This window comes from Sinocyclocheilus anshuiensis, unplaced genomic scaffold, assembly GCF_001515605.1.
Source record: "Sinocyclocheilus anshuiensis isolate Anshui unplaced genomic scaffold, SAMN03320099.WGS_v1.1 scaffold476, whole genome shotgun sequence".
Lineage (NCBI taxonomy): Eukaryota > Metazoa > Chordata > Actinopteri > Cypriniformes > Cyprinidae > Sinocyclocheilus > Sinocyclocheilus anshuiensis.
This window is the reverse complement of record NW_015554139.1, coordinates 2,773,586-2,778,518: the sequence shown is the minus strand read 5'-3', so window position 1 is coordinate 2,778,518 and position 4,933 is coordinate 2,773,586. Positions and strand designations below refer to the sequence as shown.

Sequence of the window (4,933 nt, the reverse complement as noted above, 5' to 3'; positions counted from 1 at the left end):
TATATGGTGAATGTGTTACAGCACTGCCTGTATTTTCTTTAGGTCCCTACATTGAGAGTTTCTTTGTACAGTATGTCATTCACATTATCATATTTTAAAATAAAGACAAATCAGTTTTGTTAAAGCTGTGTCTAAATGTCTAAGTGTGCCACAACAACGACTATATCTCAGCAATTCTAAAGTTTGAGTCAAAAGTCTAATTACACAAGTGTGTTTTCTCTAGCTGTGGTTCTGTAATTTCAGTTTTTTTTTCTCTCTCATTTTTTTTTGTGAATTTAGTCCTCCATGTTAGTCTAATATGATAGATAGATAGATGTTAGTCTAGTAAGATAGATAGATAGATAGATAGATAGATATAGATAGATAGATCCACACTGACATTTAGATGTCAACTCTATCATTTATAAACATGGAGTTCTCAGGACAAGGGTATTTTTCATAAATGTCAGCTGGTCACATTTTGTATGTTTTAATTTTATACAAAGTAATATTTACAGTAACAGTTTCTGTTGGCCAAAACGTTTTTTTTTTTTAAGCTTTTACATGTATGCTCTTTCATGAACTGTATTAGGCTATGTTTCATTGTTTATGCTGTTAAAATGTTGCTGGAAAACACACTGTTTAATAGCAGCTTCCACTGTGACAACTTGCCCCTTATAATTTGACCTCATGTACTGTTGTTGGGGCACTTTGTCTCAAAAGGTTAATGTGTGTTCAGTGTATCTTTTTCTTGTGAAGTAGATAAGCTAAAATAATCAGAAAGTAAAATAACGAGGAGTAAAAAGTCAGACATCTAACCCCAGTCTTCTCTATACAGCTTAAAGTAAATATGTTATTAGTATTTGTTGCCATATACTAGCTGAAGTAATATAAATAAAGATAATGTCACATTCAGTAAATTGAACGTTACTGTCTTACAGTCTCACTCTATTGACCGTAATTAACGCTGTCATTTAGTTAATAGTATAATGCAGTCAGCAGTGGTCGCTGTGCTGTGTTGACTTCAGGCTGATGATGCAGACACGCGCTCCGCAGCTTCACTTTGAGCGCTTCATTGTGTTCGTGGACTGGAGCTCATGCGTGTCACTCACGGCAGACCAGTCAGAGCAGACTGATATTCTCCGAAGGATTCATCTCGCCTCAATCCATTCAGGATTGGATTACGTGTTAAATCCTGCACCGGGATTCGGTTCTGTCCCTCTGAAGATGACCGCTTGTGGATCGCAGATTGAGGATTTTCGCGGAATTAAACGAGCTAAAGGTAAAACACTTTTGATTTATTTCTCAACTGTGACTTTCGAGACACGTTTCATTTTTTTTTTCTTTTCCCCTGAACAGTGAAACTACATAATGTTTCTGCTTTTTTCGTTTTTAAGAGCAAAAGGGAAAGTTAATAAGTAGAAGCGACAGTTATTCTGAGAATCATAATAGATTATCCATACGGATTTTGATTTAAATGAAACTGTTTATTTTGGTGGAGAAAGTAAGTAACACCTAAAGTAAATCTTTTAGAAAGAGAACTCTTAAAAACACGTTGTCTGATTGCTTAACCTCAATCTTATCAACGCAGGAGTTTAAGAGGACAAAAACATCACTCAATGTAAACTACAGAGAAAGCTATAACATATTTCCTGAAATCTTATTTTTGTATGCTTACGAAGGCGAATAGTAGCCTAGCTAAACTTTAACATTTCTGTTTTCTATTCTGCATTTAATTTTTTTTTTTTTTTTGCCAAATGAAAGTAGCTAGTGACATTTTATGTTATAGTTGTTTATAAGAAGAGCATATAGTAGGCTATAAACACTACTATTATTTTGTAGTGTTTTCCACAGTTTAAACGGATCCTGTCAGTTCTCGTGCCACGCGCCGTCTGTTCTCTCTCTCCCCGCGCGCGTGGCGCGAGAACTGACAGGACTCACTGACAAGCAAGTTGTTTACATTTTATCTATCCATAAATTGAGTCAAATGACCATTTAATCATATTTTAATAACATATTTGCTTATTGTGAAATTGCGATAAAAGTGTAGAATAATGTTTTTTGCTGGCCTGTTCCTAGATTTTAGCAAACAGTCACCAAAGAAGCGAAGCGCGAGCTGGAACAAGTGAGAGATCGCTTGTAGTTCAAATGTATCGATACGTTTTAGCTGATAATTGTTTATAAGAAGAGCATATAGTAGGCTATAAACACTACTATTATTTTGTAGTGTTTTCCACAGTTTAAACGGATCCTGTCAGTTCTCGTGCCACGCGCCGTCTGTTCTCTCTCTCCCCGCGCGCGTGGCGCGAGAACTGACAGGACTCACTGACAAGCAAGTTGTTTACATTTTATCTATCCATAAATTGAGTCAAATGACCATTTAATCGTATTTTAATAACATATTTGCTTATTGTGAAATTGCGATAAAAGTGTAGAATAATGTTTTTCGCTGGCCTGTTCCTAGATTTTAGCAAACAGTCACCAAAGAAGCGAAGCGCGAGCTGGAAAAAGTGAGAGATCGCTTGTAGTTCAAATGTATCGATACGTTTTAGCTGATAATTTACTCGCATATGCTTGCTAATTGTTACCTTTATTCTAGCTGTTCTAGGTTGTCAGTCATGACAGAAGTTTTCACAGTTGTGTTTATAGTTGGTTGTGTTATGTTAGTGATTGTTGTGTTCATGTTTTCTTTTGCCACTTGATATTTTGGTGACGCTGACTTCACTCAACTGCATTTATTATTATTATTATTATTATTTTTACATGAACTGTGTAAAACCATAAGTGTTTATCTCTCCATATGTATTTGATTGCAACAAATTAAATGATGCACCACTATTTAGACTAAAATATATAGCCTAGCCTATGGTTGAGCGGCAGGTAATCACATCTGAGGTGCTATTACTTTTATATGACAGGTCTGTTAACAAGACATTTGAATAATTTACGTTTAAGACAATTTTGCCATATTTATTTATTTATTTTCTCGTCAATGAAAATACTTCCAAAATAAGTCAAAAAATCAAGCTTTGTGTCACCCATCAAAGCACAGACTCCACAAGCCTTCAGATTTTCACCCTTAAATATGAATTAAATTTTTGGAATGTTATAAACAGTATGAAACAGACTTAAGGACAGTTCAAAAGTGACAATTCAAAACCTTTGTTTTCTGTGTACCTACTCACTGCCGCTCAGTGTCTGTTAGCGGTGCAGCTTTGGAAACCTCTTCAAAAACTGGCTGGACCACAGAGAGCCACTCTCATAATTTAAAATGTTCTGTTTGTGCTGTTTAATTTTTATTTTTTTTTAATTCTTTATTTTATTTTAATTTTTTTTACACATCCATTTAGAATTATGTGTTCTGTGTGCGATACCTGCACTTTGTCCTACAAGTAATGCAGTTGGGTCCCCACATTCATTGTGCTTTTCATTGTACTGTATGGAAAAAAGAAATCTAAATATTTTCAAAAACATGACATTTATGACTCAAAAAGCTTTCTGGAACTGAAGCCTTCAAAACCTTTGTTTTCTGTGTACCTACTCACTGCCGCTCAGTGTCTGTTAGCGGTGCAGCTTTGGAAACCTCTTCAAAAACTGGCTGGACCACAGAGAGCCACTCTCATAATTTAAAATTTTCTGTTTGTGCTGTTGAATTTTTTTTTTTTTAATTCTTTATTTTATTTTAATTTTTTTTACACATCCATTTAGAATTATGTGTTCTGTGTGCGATACCTGCACTTTGTCCTACAAGTAATGCAGTTGGGTCCCCACATTCATTGTGCTTTTCATTGTACTGTATGGAAAAAAGAAATCTAAATATTTTCAAAAACATGACATTTATGACTCAAAAAGCTTTCTGGAACTGAAGCCTCACAAAGAAAAGATGGCAGCATCCAGTTTGAGTTCTTCCTGGGCTTCATGCGCCAACCAAGCAACTGCCATTGAGATGAATTGGAATGCTAAGGGATAGCTCTCTCCAGGTGTTATAGACTTTTTAAAATCTAAATCAGCTTAATTGAGCGGATAACCAGCCAAGTTGGCAACACTGGTTGCTTCTACATCAGAGATGTGTATCTGGACTCAACATCTGCTTTGTCCTGATAAAAACTGAATTATCTATGAAGAGTGAACACATGTTTAATATGTTTGTAATGCAAACATAAATCCATCCAGACTGTTTTAATGCTTGAGGGGACCTGAAGTGGCCATCAACCATCTGATGCATTCAGACATTTACAGGTTCTTCTGTTGGCTACAGCATCACATATTACAAGATAAGATAGTATTTCACAATAAGCAATTAAGTACTAGAGAAAAGGTCTTTCAGTTCACAGGGTATAAACCTCAAGGCATGCTATACTTGAATAATTTTCAGTAATTTACAACTTATTCAAATTCACATGCTAGGATATTGAAAGTATGTGACACAATGGTGTTGTTTCACTCTTAGTTCCCCCATACATTGAAATCCAGACCTCCACACAATGCCTTAGTTGCACAGGCCTTGTCTGTCATGGATGTTGTTTATTATAGACCTTCAAGACAAGTTATATCTTGCATTTGCATCACTTTTTGTCAGCTGAACATGAAGGCTGAGTCTCCTATGTGGGCTAGTGATGGCAACGTGTGTAACTGGGGCCTTACTGTTGTTCTTTATATGGGCATAAATTTCTCCACATGCCCTGATGGCATCATCCTTTTTCATGAGCATAGAAGCCATTTTTTATTTTCTTGACTTCGCCAAATTTAGAGAACATTCATGTTTGGGCCTTGTCAATACAGTGAACATGCACACAAAAATTAACAAATGTGTTTTATCTTATCACATCCAAACAAGTTCCAAAAGCCAAATGTAAACCCAGAGCTTCAGATTAACACATGTGAGTGATGGCACTGGTGCAACCAAGTCCTACAGACAGTGTAATATGTGGTTTAAATGATCATATCTCCTAGC

At 35.7% G+C, this 4,933-nt stretch overlaps 1 protein-coding gene across 2 annotated transcripts in view; it reads left to right on the top strand.

Annotated features, from left to right (window-relative positions):
• The first annotated feature begins 1,012 nt into the window (after nt 1–1,012).
• LOC107670515 (glucagon receptor-like) overlaps nt 1,013–4,933 on the top strand; it is a 73,756-nt gene continuing 69,835 nt past the window's right edge. For both annotated transcript variants that reach the window (XM_016463151.1, XM_016463149.1), the window contains exon 1: nt 1,013–1,261. The gene's annotated coding sequence lies outside the window, so the exon portion shown is untranslated. The remainder of the gene's footprint in view (nt 1,262–4,933) is intronic.